This window comes from Tupaia chinensis, unplaced genomic scaffold (genome assembly GCF_000334495.1).
Source record: "Tupaia chinensis unplaced genomic scaffold, TupChi_1.0 Scaffold000458_2, whole genome shotgun sequence".
In the NCBI taxonomy this organism is placed as follows: domain Eukaryota; kingdom Metazoa; phylum Chordata; class Mammalia; order Scandentia; family Tupaiidae; genus Tupaia; species Tupaia belangeri.
Genome location: NW_006159967.1, coordinates 1,391,546 through 1,409,701, shown reverse-complemented (window position 1 = coordinate 1,409,701; position 18,156 = coordinate 1,391,546). Strand labels below are relative to the sequence as shown.

Sequence of the window (18,156 nt, the reverse complement as noted above, 5' to 3'; positions counted from 1 at the left end):
GGAAAGATGAGAAGAAAGGGAGATAGTGAGATGCTGATTAACAGAAACAAAATTACAGAAACACAAGAGGAATAATTTTGAGTGTAATTAAATACAGCAATGACTACCAAGAACTTACTGTCTATCTCAGAGTAAGTAAAAAGGAAGATTTTTTTAGTGTTTCCAACACATGTAATGACAAAATGTTGAAATGATGGATATACTAATCACCGGATTTAATCATTATTTATTCTGGTACTGAAAAATCATATTATGCTCCACAAATGAATACAATGATTATATATCAAGAAACTATATATATATAATATAATCACAAAGATTCTGGGCAATGTAAGAGCTTTACAGGAGAAGCCAACATGGGGTGGCCTGGAAAAGCTATGTGGGGTCTGTAGGTGGGCAGACCCGAGTGAGCACTTCCTGTTCTCAGCATGATGTGGGGAGCAACCAGATCTCCAGATCTTCCATGTATCTAAGAAAAGAATTAAAAAAATAGAAATAACCAAGTAAAAGACATACCTGGGGCTGGCCCCATAGTGCAATGATTAGGTACAATACAGAGGAAACCGGATCCCACACAATTGACTAGGGTTCCAGTGCCATCCAGTGGCTTGAAAACCATGCTGGGCATGTGCTCATGCATGCCCAGGATCCGTATGGGATGGAAAATGGGAGGAAAAAGGATTGCCACATGACCAGGCCCTACTGGAGAGTACTTTCTCTTTCTCTCTCTCTCTCTCTCTCTCTCTCTCTCTCTCTCTCTTTCTCTCACACACTATTTGGCATTAAAAATAATTTTTAAAATATTATTTGCAGAGGCCTTGCAGGTGGGAGGAGAAAATGTAGCCGCCATCTTTGTAGACAGAAGCCCAGAAGGCAAATGGAATTAGAGGGTATGGAGAGCAGAACTCCATAGCTACCAGGGACCAGAGCTCCCCAAGCATTCAAACAGGCTGAGACCCTTTATTGATTGAGATTAAATTTCCACTGCCTGGCAGAATGGAAGCAGGAGAAGAAGGGAAAGGGAGAGGGAAAGAAAGGAGAAGGGGAAGAAGAGAGAATAAGGGAGCATAAGGAGAAGGAGAGAGAGAAATTAAGTTTAGGCACACACACACACTAAAAAATATCACATTTTACATTTTTGCACCAGACTACATAGCATGACATATTATTGCCATCATTATTACTGAATATTAGAGCTACTCCCTGGAAATCATCTACTATGTGCCAGCCATTAAAGGTGGCACATCTTACCAGGCATTTTATAAAAATTGCCCCACTTATTCCTCCCAATGACACTGTAAGGGACATATTATTCTGTTGCTTTTATAAATAAGAAAACTGGAGCGGAGATTTGAGTACCTTGCATAAAACTTCACAGCGATTATGAGGCAAATCCAGGACTTTACCTAGGTCTTCCTCTCCACTGGCGCGTAGAGAAGTGATTTGGCTTGAATAATGGACTTGGAATGACCATAAGTACTAGAAACAGGAGAAGGAGGTGCTCACACCGTGAGGCAGACTGGTGAGGGCTGTGCTTCCACCATTCCCCCCGAAAATGGTCTGACTTCCTTCTGGGGGTGAGCACCCCTGTGATTCAGCAGCAGGGAAACATGTGCTCCTGCCAAGATCAGCGATGGGTTTTATAACTCCTCTTGCCCAACACGCATTCACACTTGCACACAGAGTCAGACCAGATGGGAGGCATTAGACCTGGAAGCTTCCGGATGTCCCTGCATGCCCACCTGGCTCAGGACCAGCTCAGGCACCCTGAAGGGCAGACCCAACAGGAGTTTGGTTTGTTTTAAGAGATATCACAAATCCCTGTTCAATATGCATTTAGGGATGATTTATCATTTGTTCGATGAGCTGATGGCTTCCTGCACTCTTTGATTTTAGGCCTCTCATCCTGCCTGGTGGAACTGATGATGGCAAGACAGCAGAATCCTGTCAGAGGCCGGGAAGGAGCTATTTCAAACTGGTGAATAAATAATCCTTTAAGTAACAGATTTGAGCTAAAAAGAGAGTTTTGCCCTAAACAGAGTCATTTATATACAGCCATTGGCTTCTATAATGCACATCCTCTCCTCACAAAGAGTAGGATTCCAATTAGGCCGCGGTTTCCCGCACGCAGGGATATTTGAGGACCATCCGAAGGTTACAATTCAGACTGCATGCATCCAGTGCTTAATTGTCACGATATCTAACAGAAAATCCTTTATCTTCCAAATTAAATCCTCTCTTCTAAATCCTAAAACCAATATCTTAAGTCCTTTTTATTTTTTCCATTCCCTACCCCTCAAAATCCATATGATGTTGATTCTTCCCTTTCAGTAATCCCCAAAAGTGTCCCTTCCTTGCTCTCTAGTTAAACCCTGCATTCAAGTATAAATCTTGCCCTCTAACAATCGATTGGGCCTCTTTGGCATGTCCCTTCCAGGTTTCCTGCTTCTGCATTAGTTTCCCTTTAACTTTTTCAGCAGGGCCTATTTTACCTTCCTCTAGGATTACCAAAATCTAGATAAGCAAAGAGCCTCTAACTCCACAAAGGAAAAGAAAAAAACTCTTTACCATATGCTTCTTCTGTATCAAATTCAATATAGTGGTTCATCACAACTGCCCTGTTCCTTTCTGCCTTGGACAATGGATTCATTGTTGGTAAATAAGACAAATTTTCCTCCATGATTAACAGAGTGTGATCATATCAAAAGCTTTTTTTTTTCAGGTTTTTGCCATAGGGTGCCACAGAGTTCACTAGAGAAAGACAGTAAGAATGAAAGTGAAAAATCACCCACCAGGGGTGGATGGCCAGGCCACAGTCCCTTCTCCTCTATTCTCCTCCTATGATTTTTGGCATGCATGCCCAGGCGCCTGGCATGATTTTCTTTCTTTTGCAGAGAGAAACTTTTGCTATACGGCTTGTGCACTCACCAGAGAGAGAGAGAGAGAGAGAGAGAGAGAGGCAGGGAGGGAGAAATCGCCCCGTGAGGGGATAGCCACACTGCAATCCCTTCTCCTCCACTTTCCTCTCAGGATTTTGGGCATGCATGCAAACATACCTGGCATGAGTTTTAAGCTGCCAGGTTCAGGTCTTGAACCACAGTTGACTACATGGGAGTCCAGTGATGTAACCATTAAATAATCTGTTGGTTCCCCGGCATGATTTTCAAGTCTCTGGATCCAAGACCCAAACCTCAGTTGACCATGTGGGAGTCTAGCACCTTAACTACCAAGCCACCTGCTAGCCCCAATACCAGAAGCTTTTATTGGACACCTGTTTTGTGCCTCACACTGTGCATGATGCTGAGGATGTTAATGTGCTTCTTCGGGGATTGAATTGCACCTCAACACTTACACAGTAAGCCCAGTCAGATAGGGATTAGGCCCATGAGCCTCCTGCTACACTCTCACATGCCTGCCTGAATACATGCTATCCATATTGCAACCTCCAAATGGCTCTCAAATACCCTAGTGTGCGGGGAAACACTTCCAAATTGAAATCCTATTCTTTATAAGAAACGATGTGCATTACAGAAGCCAGTGACTATTTAGAACTGATTCTGCCAAAGGGATATAAAAATAAAAATAATAAAACACAAATTCACATTTAATGTGCAGAAGATGGGAATGTTCGCAATAGCCCATAAATACTTCTTTTAACTCTAGCTCTCAGCTCAGAAAGATAATCGTTCTCACCTCTTGGTACTTCCATCTTAGCACTTACTCACAATGAAGTGTAATTGCCAGATAATTTACCTGTTTTCCCCACTAGACAATGAGTTCTGAAAACAGCAACTGCTTTATTTCCCAGTATCTGGCACTGTGCTTTGCACTTGGTAACAAGTATTAGCTCAATAAATATTTCTTCAACGCTGAAATGAACAGAGAAGTGATGCCCTTTATCTAATTGTTTATCTAATTTTATTCATCATCATTATTCTATTCGTTACAGGGCACTTGCACCCTGTGTCACCAGAGAGAGAGAGAGCAGGGAGGAAAGTGAGAAAGTAAGCAGCCAGGTCTGGGTCTTGAACCACAGTTAGCCATGTGGGAGCCCAGTACCTCAACCAGTATATCACCTGCTGGTGCCATGATGTTCTCTAATTACAAAAGGTGGACCAGCAGTTGGCCTAATGGCTGTCTCTAGACTCCCATATAGTGGACCACGATTCGAGTCCTGGACCCGGTGGCGTAAACTCACACTGGGCGTATGTGGTGTATGCCCAAGATCCCAAGAGGAGAATGGAGGAGAAGGGATTGTGGCATGGCCATCCCCCCGGGGGGTGATTTCTCGCTTTCTGTCTCTCTGTCTCTCTCTGTCTGGCGAGCACACGCACCCTATAGCAAAAACTTCTCCAAAAAAAAAAAAAGAAAGAAAGAAAGAAAGAAAGAAAGAAAGAAAGAAAGAAAGAAAAATGGGCAAAGGACGAGAATACCTATTTCTCCAAAGAAGACATACAAATGGGCTAACAAGCCCATGAAAGATGCTCAGCACCATGAATCTTTAGGGAAATGCAATGAGATACCACTTCACATCCATTCTATGCTTGTTTAAAACAAACAAAAACAGACAATGGCAAGAATTAGTAAGACTGTAGAGAAACACTAGTGGGAATGTTAAATGGCCAGGTTTCTATGGAAAATGGTATGGTGACTCTTCAAAAATTTAAACAGAATTATTGTCTGGTCAAATGCTTCTATTTCTGAGTATAGGTAGGGTCTTCAAAAAGTTCATAAAAAACATATTGTGAAAAAAATCATGCATGAATTTTAAAATTGTTTTGCCCCAAAATAAACATGTACTTTAATTCTGTTTTCTATAAACCTTTTAAAGTCTCCCTGTATACCCAAAAGAATCAGAAGCTGAGACACAAACAGATATTTAAATGCCACTATTTATAACAGCATTATTCACAATAGCTAAAAGGTAGAAATTACCCAAATGTCCATCCAAAGATGAATAAACAAACAAAATGTGGTATGATGGAATGTTATGTAGCCAGAAGGAAGGAAGGGAAGGGAAGGGAAGGGAAGGGAAGGGAAGGGAAGGGAAGGGAATTCTGATACACGCTATTCATGAGCATGGAGACAGAAAGCAGAACAGAGGTTCGGGCTGAAGGAGAGGGGAATGAGTTATTGTTTAATGGGTATAGAGTTTCAATATGGGATGATGACAGAGTTCTGGAGTTAGATAATGGTGCTGGCTGCACAACACGGTGAATGACTTCCTTCGTCTGAAAGAATTTCACCACAATAAAAAATAAACTTTAAAGGCTCCTAAGGCCTTGGCTTTTCTTTGACACGGCCAATTTGAGAGACTGGGAAACACCACATGGCACTAAATCTCCTCATTTTCTCTCCCAGTTATGGTGCATGCTATCTTGGGTACTTCCTCTATTATCCATTAAAGCCCTTCACCCGTTTCAACTCTGAATGATTGTGCCTTCCCATGACACATTTCTGTCGTCTCTCAGCCCCAAAAACCTTCTCTAGCATTCACTGCTGGGGAAACACGGTGTCTCTCCCAGTGAGGTTTAGCAGGTCCTGCTAATGTTATTCCTAATTTATCACATCCCCGTAAGATGCTGACACTATTGGTTTTGTTGGAAAACACCAAAAGAGCAGTCAGCAATCTATAAATGTATGTGATTTTCCTGCCCACAGGTGGGAAGAGAGCTGTTGTGAACCTTTTGAGAGAGAGCTTCTACCAATCTGTGAGAAGAAAAAAATGTCTGCTCTTGCCATGGCTACCACTCCTCTCTGACAGTCAGGTTGCCCTCAATTTATTGAGAGCATGGACCAAGAGGATGGTAGAGGCAGCAGGGAGGCTAAGAGAAGGTACCTTGGGGGTCTTGGCACAGCAAGTGCAGTCCTTTATACTGAATATGAGACAGTCATAGATAATCATTTGAAGTATTAACTGATATTCCCCAGTATTTCTGATAGTCACTCTTACTGCCACTCAAGCAGATGAGATTTCTGTTTCTGTTTCCTCGGGGGAAGTCCTGACACTGAAGAAAATGAGAGCAGCAGTTTGAGAGGAAAGGGTTTAGAGTTTCAAAAGCCTAGGACTTGGGGCATAAACAAAAGATTTGGAATAAAATGTGATTCGTCAGAGCCAGTTTTTCCTGTTTCCCAAGAGCCAGATGAAGTTTGTCCTAACTGGAGAAGGGGAAAAGGAGAACCTGGGCTTTAGAAACCTCTAAGCCTTGGTATCAGCAGTTAGCATAATGGCTATGTCACTGGACTCCCGTGTAGTTGACCCCAGTTCTGGTCCTGGACCCAGCAGCTTAAATTCATGCGGGGCTTGTGTGTGTGTGTGCCCAAGATCCCGAGAGGAGAATGGAGAAAGGATTGCTGTGTAGCCATCCCCCCTGGGAGCTGATTTCTTGCTTTCTGTCTCTCTGTCTCTCTCTGTCTTTCTGGCGAGCGCATTCGCCCTATAGCAAAAAGCTCTAAAAAAAAGACAAAAAGAAATCTCTAAGCTCTGTTCCTTTCCACTGCCCAAACCACCCACATCAAGTAGCCAGAGAGAAATCAAAAGCCCCAAGTCCCACTTCGTGCTTCTTCTGTGGAAGACGGGGCAGTAGAGGAGACATGCCACGCTGTGAAGGTAGAAGGTCTTGGTCACTCTAAGTTTCCTGTGGCCCCAGAGTAGCCAGGAAGCAGCAATTATCCAGGTGTGCCAGGGAAGACCTGGATGCAGGTAAAAGTGAGAGCCAGACTGGGAGATAGCATGGTTGGGGCAAGTTTTTGGGAGTGGTCCAGGTGGACAAATGACTGCTCATCACACAAGAATGAGGATGTCTTAGCAAGTATGTGAACAGATGACAACCAAAACCAGTGTCGCCTCCATTACTCCCGTGACAGGAAGCCAAGTCTTTCCACCTGCCAGCCCAATCCTACACTCTATCCCAGCAAAGGAAAAGGAGACTGACTTGATTTCTTTCTTTTCTTTTTTTTTTTTTTCTAAATTAATTAAGTTCTATCATATACTTGAATGAGTTTGGAAAATTTCCTCGACTGGACTGGTGTAAAGTGTATTCATGTGGGGTAAATTCACTTTACAAGCTAAGTGATGTGATTGAATGTATAAAATAAATTAAAATTTTAAAAATAAAAAAGAAGACAAAAACTAAAAAACTGAGCAGAAGATCTGAAAAATGCTTCACCAAAGAAGAGAGATAAATGGAAAATAAGCGCATAAAAAATGTTCCACATCATTAGTCATTAAAAAAATGTAAATTAAGACCAAATTGATTTCTACGTTTGATGTAACACAGACTCAATAAGAAATTTCACAGGGACAGAGGAAACAAAGTAGTCACATCCCTAAAAACCTGTGGCCTCTGATTTATATCTGCTACACATGAACATGTTTGTCGCTTGTCAGTATGCTATAAAGTCACACTTTACTCAAGGGTTAAATTCTAAAATGGATTCATAAAATGAAAACCAAGTATATTCACAATTACCCTCCGCAATCTCTTAATTACCCTATAAAAATACAGTACCGTGCCGTCACTCAATACATTCGAAGGAGCCAGCTTTTCCTCCAGCTTGGAAACAGATTGCTGGTTTCTATTTTCCAGTTGAGCACCAAATATAGCAGTTGGCTTTTGTTTAGAAGTATGTTGTCCAAAAAAAATAAAGAAGTATTTTATCTTCAAATGTTAAAATCATACTCATTACGATTTCATCACCCAGAGGAACCAAGCCCTACTAAGGAGAACAAAGCCCTTTGTTCCCGTCCCACCTGAGGGTACCCTTTCATGGACAGCAATGGAAGGAAACTATTTGCGTTGTCATTTTCTCCTTCTCAGAGAGCCTAACACTGCATTCACACAAGTCTCCATGTGCCTCGTGTGCGGCCTGTGTTAGTGCCCCATTTCCACCTGACTTACTCAGCGGTGGGACCTGTGTGGGATGACCATGCTGGAAACTGAATGTGTGTCAGCCGCACCTTCACACCCACCTCGAGGCAAGACTTATCACCTCTTCACATTCATCAAACGACCCTCTCTCTCCAAAGCATTTGTCAGATATGTTTACCAGATGGAAGGTTTTGCAGATGAGTCAGAGGTGGGGTTTACATCACACAGTGCTTGGCTTTGTGTTCAAAATTCCCATGACCATCCCTCCCCAGTCTTAAAGTCCCTGGATCTCCTTCGTCCCACCATCCTCCTCCTTTCACATTTGATCTGCCCACCCCTGCCTCCCCAGTGCTCCATGCTGCCTTCCCACACTTCTCAATCTCTCCACCTCTTGCATACAGACTTTATTGATTCAAACTTTTATCCTCCTCATCATCAATCCATTCAGCAAAAAAGGCACCCCCACCTCCTAGATCCCACTGTCATAAAAGGTAAAGGGAAACGTGTAGCCGTTTTCCCCTATTACACATCTATTACATGTTACCTCATTATAAATACAATCTGGATTTAATTTACCACTTCAAAAGCTAGCAATTATTAATGAACTAAATATGCTAAATACTTTGTATTTGTTATCCCAATTACTTCCTACCACAACCCCAGAACGTTCTCCAGTCTACAAATATGAGAGCTAAGAGCAAGGGAGGTCACACTTGTGCAGCCACAGAGCCCGGCCTAGAGTCCATAGTTTACTTACTGCCTTCCTCCTAGGGAAGGTAAATGGCTTTCATACTGAGACTTCTGTGTCATGGCACATTTGTCCAGATAGCCAAATGTTCAGATAATTACCCTGGAGTAGTAGCCAACTGAAGATACAACCGCATGCCCCCAGATAGTAGAGTCCAAGAGAATAACTGTAGCAAAGGCTGTTGGCTACCTGATCCAACCTCATCTACCCAACTTTTTTTTTTAATATGTGCCTTATAGCACATATTCTCGCCAGAAAGAGAGAGACAGACAGAAACAATGAGAGAGAAAGTCAGAAATTATCCCCTAAGGAGATGGCCACACCACAATCCCTTCTCCTCCATTCTCCTCCTGGTATCTTGGGCACACACGCATACACACCCAGTGTGATTATAAAGCCACTGGGTCCAGGACTTGAACCATGGCCAGCCATGAGGGAGTCCAGTGATATAACCACTACACCATCTGCTGCCCTTTTATTCTTTTTTTAGAAGTATTTTATTTAGCTTTCTTTATTCATTCATTCATTCAGAAGGACAGAGAGAGAGAGAGAAAGTGAGAAAGCAAGCCACCAGGTCTAGGACTTGAACCGTGGTTGGCCACATGGGGGTCCAGCGCCCTTAATCACCACATCGCCTGCTGGTCTCATCATCTACTTACTTTTAAGATGGTCATGTGACCAGATGTGACCCATGAGATATAAATGCAGGTTGTTAGGCTTCCAGGAAAGCTTTTAAGAAGAAAGAGATTAAACCTCTCTTATCCTGCCTATAACATAAACACAATACCTACAGGTACAACAGCCATGCCTACAGAGACAAAGTACCCACTAAGATGACACTAAGAAAAGATGGAAAGAACCCTGAAAACGTGGTTCAGACTTTTTTTTTTAAGAGAGATTTTTGCTATAGGGCACGTGCACTTGCCAGAAAGACAGAGAGAGGAAGACAGAAAGCGAGATATCATCCCCCAAGAGGGATGGTCATGCTGAAATCCCTTCTCCTCTGTTTTCCTCTTGGGATCTTGGGCATGCAAGCACACATGCCTGGTGTGAGTTTAAGCCACCAGGCCCCGGACTCGAACCACGGTAGACTATGTAGGAGTACAGTGATGTAACCATTATGCCATCTGCTGGTCCCAAACAGCATGTTTTAAATGCCACCTACTGTTTATGAGAGAAAAATAAGTTCCTTACTTGATGAAGCCTTTTAGTATAGCTTTCCATGACTTCTGCATTTTTACCTGATTCAATCATTTTGGGAACTGCTTTACAGATAATAAATGGTCTCTTTCCTGCTATAAGACACATCTCAACAGCACTCATTAGCCAAGGACTACCCACAGGTTGCTCTACTCAAGCATATGCCAGGGTCTTCCCTCAGATTTAGAGGTCAGAACTGTTCTACCTGGGATCGAGTAAAATCTGTTGAGCAAATGTATCTGAATGAATCAAAATTATACACACTGTGCCCTTGCAAAATATGTGATTAAAAGGATTAAGATAATTGTATGCTCATGGAGAAAGTTCATTTCATATTTTCATAAATTTTGTTCTTAATGACCAACTCTCCCTGGGAAACTGATATCTCTGCTTGGTCTCCAGTTGTACAATGAGATCTGAATAGCAGAGTTAAGATCGGAAAGAGAAATTCTGCTGTGTCACTTCCAGACCACTAAATGGGATCCCTAATGTTTCTAGGCTAGGCATGCTGAACATCTGAAAACCAAAGGAGACACCAAGTCGGCCAAAAAGAAAGAAGCACGTTGGTGGGTTGGCAGCCACTGTTCACCCCACATTGAATGTCAGTGATGATGTTAGTAGGACACTGGTGGCTGGCAAGATTTGCCATATTCTTACTGGCTTGAAAGGGCAAGAGAGAGCCTTTGGCGTTTTGGGGCACTGCCAGCACTTAGAAGCCATGAGAAGAACTTGTTACACTGCAACGAGAACAAGACTTGTACGTATAAAAATGTAGACATTAACCCCTATTTACAACATTTGTTCACAGCATACGGCCAAGAACCTTTTTAGTAAATCACTTGAGATAAGCTGTCTGGCCCCAAATAAAAGATGTTTGCCAATTTCTTGGTAAGGCAGAAGAAGAGCTCTTTATCAAAAGCATATTAGCATATTTTGCCTCATTAATAACTTCACTGCAGCATTAATTTGCCTAATTATCACATTTGGAATTCAACATGGTATCTAATTAATTCAAAAGCTAAAAAACAAACCCAGAGTTATAAAGCACACCGACAAACTCCTGCATGAGCCTTCCTTCTGTCTTTATGTGTGTGTTTGTGTTAGCAGGTGTATGTGTGTGTGTGTGTGTGTGTGTGTGTGTGCTTGTATGTATGTTGCTCTTATGTCTACTCCATGAGTGCACATTCTTTATTCTGTCCCTTATAATAAAAATCCATTATTTTAATATTCTTTCCTTCTAGAGAGGTGACTATCTCCTAGGCCAAGCAGCTTTTGTTTGCTAAGTTACCTTCAACCCTCTCCCTCCCATTTCTTTTGCTTTCTTCTTTATTCCTAAGGTTTACAGAAATACTTCAAGAGCAAAAGGAGCATGTCTTTATGGCTTAAAAAGCTGTGGCATCACCTTTTTTTTTAACCAGATAATGCTTTCAGCACTAAGTAAACTAAAAGTATTTGTCCACATTTTCCCCTTCATGGAAAGTTCTCCTAACCAATTTTCAGAAGCCCTAAGTAAACATTAGTTGGCATTATCAAAAATAAAAATCAGAGCATATCAGCCAGGACTTCCTGAAAGATCTGAGCTCTTTAAAAAAATAATAAAACTGCAGAAAAACTTCAGTGCCAAGGCTCAAAACAATAGCTTTTTACTCGACAGTATCACTCTTCATTCACCGATGCAATTCTCACATCCCACAAGAATATCTGATTGTAACAATAGACCATATGCTGCCATTGTTGTAGAACGATATAGAAAAGACTTAGACCTACATGACATTGTTGGAAGGAAGGAAGTAAATAATAAGTAAATGCTCTCTCTTCTCTATGCCAGCTTCAGGACTATTTTTAAAGCACAGTTAAAGATGTGCTAAGAACAGTCAGGTCAAGTCAATGCGCTAGTGGAAGTCCACGTTTCAAAAGTGCCTTATTTTTTTCCAAAAGGAAGTGCAGCTCTGGCAATCCAAGCTGTAAAACATGGAGCCTGCCCTCTTCAGGTCATTTATTCTAACTCAAAGAGCCAGTATTTACAGATAACAAGGCATCTCCTCCTATTGGTCAGATCCCCACCAACAATAATCTTCTTCCACGGGCAGATCATTTCTTATACAAATGTATAGTTCAAATACTCCTAGCTCTAAGTATAGTGTTCTGTTTCCTTTAGGTTGTACTCATGACCAAGAATAGTCTAAATTCAACAGTTCAACCTTTGAATACCAACCTTAAGTGGGGGGAGGGGAGATGTAGTTGTGTAGTTGCTCTGTGAGCTGATTTTTCCTTTCTGTACATCTAACCTCAACATGCTCTTAAACCTTCTGAGACCACTTCCAATATGCCCATATGAACAACTTGTTTAGTAAACTTCCACACTGCACAACCCTGTGGTAGAAGAAGGACCCATCAAGGTCTTGGTAGATTAGCATCAAGAGTAGGTCACAAATTTCTCAATGTTAAAGGGCAAAAGCCCTGAAAAACACAAGCCAATAAGCCTTCAGCAGAATAATTAACCCATCTCAAGCCAACCTGTGAAACGACATCACCATCAACACTCTTTTATCCTGAAACCGGAATAAAGATCATCACTGTACCCCCAGGGCCTACCCTTTACAGAACAGAACGAGAGATATGCTGGACCATGAGGCTTGCCCCACTGACAGACACAGGCTTCGACTAAATTGCCAGTAAAAAAAAAGGAAAAATGCATTAAAGTCTCTCCCATGCTCCTCTGAAAATAGGCATGAATCCATATCGTAAAGCTGACATGCCATCAGGAGAGATTTACTGTTTATTCAGGAGACAGAGAGGCCCAGAATAACAGGGGTCTGAGGTTAAACAGCATAAGCAAGGAACTGTGTGAGCAGCACTGGCCACCTCCCACCCCTGCATCCTCACTTCTATGAACCCAGAAGGCATGGAATGGCCTTTCAAACCTCAAAGACTTTTTTCAAAAAAAAAAAAAAAAAAAAAAAGGCATTTTTTTAATCCTTCATGCTCAATAAAGACTATGCAGACATAAAATCTCTCATTTAAATGCCTGCAGTTTTAATATAAAATGTATTATACAGGAAAAAGATTTTATTACCATTAAATGCTTGCTGCAATCCAACAAAAGAAGAAACTGACCTTGATTCTAAATCTTCTGCCTTTTTCCCCTTTATTATCCTTACTGTTACTTACTGAATGTACTTTCATTATTTCTTTTCCTTTTTGTAGAAATAATGACTTTTCCCTAGAAGGTTAGAAAATGTGTATTGTTTTCTCAAGACAATCTAACAGACTATTTTGCAAAGAAATGCTAATATAAGAATAACTTCTACTCTGGAGACCAAAGAAACTCAATCTTGGAAAATAATAATGGAAACTGACTTCCTCGGGTCTTGCACACACAATTTGAGAGGAAATAAGGAAATTCAGAGAGCAAGTGGCAAGGCAAAAAGAAAACAAAAAATGAAAAAAAAAATTCTTATGGAAGTTATAAATAGGAAATTCTTGGGGGAAAGAAAGGGACAAAAAAATTGTCACCTTCCTAGTAAAAATAATTATTAATGGGTGTAAAACCAAGATGTTAACTATCACATTACAAAAGTGATATTTACCTGTATTAGTTAAGGGCCTAGAAGGTAGCAAATGACACACTCAAATTGGGCAATCCAATCATCTTAATTAAGGGACTAATTTATAAAAATGCAAGCAGTTGAGACCAGCAGTTAGCGTAATGGCAATGTCGCTGGACTCCCATGTAGTCGACCGCAGTTCAAGTCCCGGACCCAGCGGCTTAAACTCACACGCAGGGCGCGTGTGCGTGCATGCCCAAGATCCCAAGAGGAGAATGGAGAAAAAGGGATTGCAGCGTGGCATCCCCCCCTGGGGGGTGATTTCTCGCTTTCTATCTCTCTGTCTCTCTGTCTTTCTGGCAAGCGCACGTGCCCTATAACAAAAAAAAAAAAAAAACTCTCAAAAAAGAAAAAATGCAAGCAGTATTTAGGGAAAGCACAAAGGATAGTGCAGTACCCAGGGGCTAGCAACAACAGGTAGGTTGTTAAAACCCCTAAGCTTAACTGTACAAGAGGAACGAGCAGTTATGAAAGTCCAGAGAGGAAAACCGCATGGAGAGGGCCACCTGGCAAAAGTTGTAGCATTCAGTAGAGAATCCGAAAGAGAAAACTGGGAAAATAAATATCTAATCTCACTTCCCACCCACCTACCCACCTGCCCAGCCCAACTATATGCCAAAGAAAAAAGGCACCCACTGAAGTAGTTGATATAAGCCAGTGTACCAGGGCACAGAACAGAGTGGAGAAAGATGTAGAACGAGTCTGGAAGGACAAACAGAAGATATCTGGCACATAAGGACTAAAGGGTTCAAACAAACCAAAAGAAAGAAAGGGAAAAGTCAATCAAGGTCCAGCCTCATTGTCTAGTGGTTAAGGAAACTGGATCCTACATGGCTGACCACAGTTTTAATCCTAGCCTTAGCTACTTGAAAACACTCTGGGCACATGCACATGAGCGTTTAAAAACCCAATAGGATGAAGAGATGGAGAGGAGATTGTGGCAAGACCACACCCTATTGGAGGGTTCTTTCTCCCACTATTTCTCTTGCTTGCTCTGTCTGTATATCTCTCTGTCTCTCTCTGATGAGTCCCTGTACCATCTGGTAATTAAAAAAGAAAAAAGAAACCAAAACTCAATCAGACCAATCATTCATAGACTCACAGTAAGAATAAAGAATTCACATAAACCTATGGAATCAGACAGATCATTCAAATAAATCCCAGCTCTGACTATATCTGTGTAATATTAAAAATCTTACATTTTGAGCCTGTTTCTTCCCTGTAAAATGAGGAAAGTACCATACACCCATTTATGAATCATAACTAAGACAGAGGAAAACATTTATTTTATTTTTATTTATTCATTCATTTTATTTTTTTAGTTTGACCAGAGAGAGACAGAGGGTGAGAGTGAGAGAGAGGAAGTGAGAAAGCAAGCCACCAGATTCAGGACTTGAACCCTGGTTGGCCTTGTGGGAGTGTCCAGCGTCTTAACCACCACGCCACCTGCTGGTCCCTGAGACAGAGGAAAATATTTAACAAACTGTTGATCAATACTTTTTCCTCTATCTTCCCCTTTCATATTTATTTCTTTTCTACAGAGACTCTTAACTCACGGTAAGAAGAAAGAGGAGTTGAGTGACATGTGTAGTAGGTGTAGACATGGCTTTGCATCACAGCATTGGGAGAATCAAGGACACTTCATTCCACCATTAATTTCTATGATTTTGCCAAGCAACCTATTGGCTAGAAAATGAGCCTGGATGGCCAAACTCAACGCTTTGAAAGTCTTTGTTGTACCATGTGTTCTCTGGCAGTTCACATAGGCAGCTGTGCTAGTTATAGTGGAACTGCTTCCGGGCATGTCATGTGCTCAGGCTACAGTGAGCCAGCTGATTTTCTTCTTCATTCTGGAACTTATTTTCTTTTATTCACCTTGAATCAGAAGTGAGCATTGTAACGGAACTGACACAGGTTAGACACGAATCGCTCCTAAGAACCTAATGATAGTCTCTTTCTCTCTCTCTCTTCCTTCCCCTCCCTCCCTCCCTCCCTCTCTCTCTCTCTAGAAATTTCTATTTCCTTTTGTCTTCTAAAAAACTCTACATCTCATTCCTCAGGGCCGCCCCCCCCCCCCCACCACCACCACCACCATTCTAGCACAAAGTTCACTAGCACTCTAGCTTTCATGAGACATGAGGAAAGAAACTTTACAGCTCTTCAGCACTAAAATGTAATAACTTTCTCCACACGGCTGCACAAAGGATTTCTCTGGGAACAAGGGACCAAGTTTCACAGTTGCATAAATATAAACTAAAGTAGAAATCCATCTTTGAGTCTGCAGGCACACAGTCAACATTCCCATTTTTCAAAAGTCTCAAGGTCATTCTTCACTATGTGTTCTTTCGGCTAGGCTTTAAAGTTAAGCTAGTTTAATAATTCATGACATCATACCCATTAAAATATGAGTATTTTCTACCAAAGGAAACAGCCTCTTTCTTTTTTTTTCTTTTTTTTTTTGTTTGTTTGTTTTCTCTTTTTGTTGTTGTTTTTGTTTTTGTTTTCACGGTGGAAGAAGCCCAGACAAGTCCCTGCATAGGAAAGCAGTGACATTCTGCAATAGCAACCGATGAAGTTTCAGAGAGAGGCTTGCAATTTTGTCTGTCGCTGCACACAACCAGTTTTATCATGAAAAGCCAGTGCCATATGCCAGAGGAGACAGGTTAAGCCTCTTAAATGTTCCTGACAACAATGAGCTTTCATTTGTAAAAAATAAACATCTGCCTTGTGGGGAAATAATCCACAAAACAATGGGGGTAGTTATTTGTTTGTTTGATTTACTGAGATTGCGCTAAGGGTTGACGAGTTTCAGATATCCATGATATATCAAAATATAGATTATTCCTTACATGTTTGCAAAAATATTCTGAAATTTTTAGATACATCAAAGAGAGCTCTGCATGCTATAGATACTGATGACTTCAAAGATTAAGGAAAAGAAGACCAAAATTCAGGCATTGGCTCCACCACCACTGGCTATGTATTAGGCAAATTATCCAACTTCTCTGGACCATATTTTCCACATCTGTAAATAAAGGTCAAAGTGAAACTTATCCTACTAAGTCCAAGGGTTATGAGGCACCAATGATTTATGACTTCAGAAGTACTTTGTAAACTCCACAGCAAAACAAATGTTAAAGCGGTGGTTGGTATTACACAGACAAAAGGGACATTTTGTTCTACACTTTTAAAAGTCAATGGCAAAAGATTTATTACCTGTGTGGAAAAAGAAATTTCCTCTTATTTATGGATCTTCCCTGGAAATGGCTGTAGCCCCCAACTTACCTTCATATGGCTGAATGTGCAGGTGACAATGATCACTTGACTGTCCCTGGTAAAAGCAAGGACCATAGTGATCACCAGCAAGCCTAGGAACGAGGAAAGATGATAACAATAACAATAATAATCATCCCTAAGGTTTACAAAATTCCTTGTGGACTTTTTTTTAAGTGTATTTTTTTATTCCATGAGTGAGAAAGATAGAGACAAAGACAGCACCCCGACACCATCTTGATGCTGTGATCTACCCCTTAACTTCAGCCATTCCAGATCACAGGCCCTTGTGTATCCTTCCTACTGAGGAAGATCTCCAGTCACAAAACAGCAACCTTCCCATGTGGGGCAGCCTTGCAGAGCATTGCCTTTTACCACTGTGCCACCATTCAGCTCCCTGGATATTTTTTTTTACTTATTTTACATCTACACTCACCAGAGAAACTCAGAGAGAGAGAGAGATGGAGAAACATCCCCAATGGGGCACGGTCACACCTCCATTTCTGCATCCTGTTGGGATTTGGGGCATGTGGACGCATGCATTTAGTGTGTTGTTCAAGTCTCCAGGGCCGGGACTCAAACCACAGGGTCAGCAATGTAGGATCCGGCTCCCTTACTCACTAGGCCACAGAGGCTGGCACTTTCTGTACCTTTTCTAATGTGGTACTCATAAAAGCAGCAAGTAAGTATTCTTAGACTTAATTTAAAATGAAAACAAAGACTCAAAGAGATTCTATATTATGCATAGGTAGGAAGGATAGTATTAAACTCAAGCACAAGGAGAGGGAGAACAATATTATTGTCCACTCCTTCCTCGAATCCCACTGGCTCCTGCACAAACATCCAGCATGGCACTTGTAACACTCCCTCTTACCCTGCTGGTCTGTCTTTCTTCCCCTATCAGGCTATAGATCCTTGAAAAAGGATCTGTCTCTTGATCACCTTTGAATCCCCAGTCAATTCCTAGCACAAGACATGGCACATAGATGGACCTGAACAGATCTGTTGAATGAAAGAGAAAAGAAAGTGAAGCATAGGAAAGGAAAGTGATGATGTTTTGGTTCTTTTATATCTATCTATACATATAGATATATTTTTCCTTTCTTAACTTACAGAAAAGTCTACTTCTCCTGAAATTCCTTAGGCAGTGGGAATAGGCCTCTCTCTTGGGCACAATTACAGATTCCATAGTTAGCTAGAAAGATGCCAGTGAGTGTAAGCAAGACTCAGGGAAGCTCCAGGCATGTACAGCTGGTTGGGGGAGAAATATGGAAAGTGGGAGTATAGCAAAAAGCCTCCAGAAATCATTTCTGGAACCATTCAGGGAGATGTGTACCAGGGTCTGACCAAACCTGTCTTTTGTGGTCTGGGTCCAGACCTTGTGAGGCTTTAACAGCTAGTAGAAGCAACCAGAACCAAGACTGGAGTTCAGAAAGTGATTAGAGTAGAGGCCACA

General features: G+C 41.4%; 1 pseudogene; it reads right to left on the bottom strand.

Annotated features, from left to right (window-relative positions):
• The window catches only part of LOC106735607 (tigger transposable element-derived protein 1-like), a 54,252-nt pseudogene that overhangs the window by 26,923 nt on the left and 9,173 nt on the right, over nucleotides 1–18,156 (bottom strand).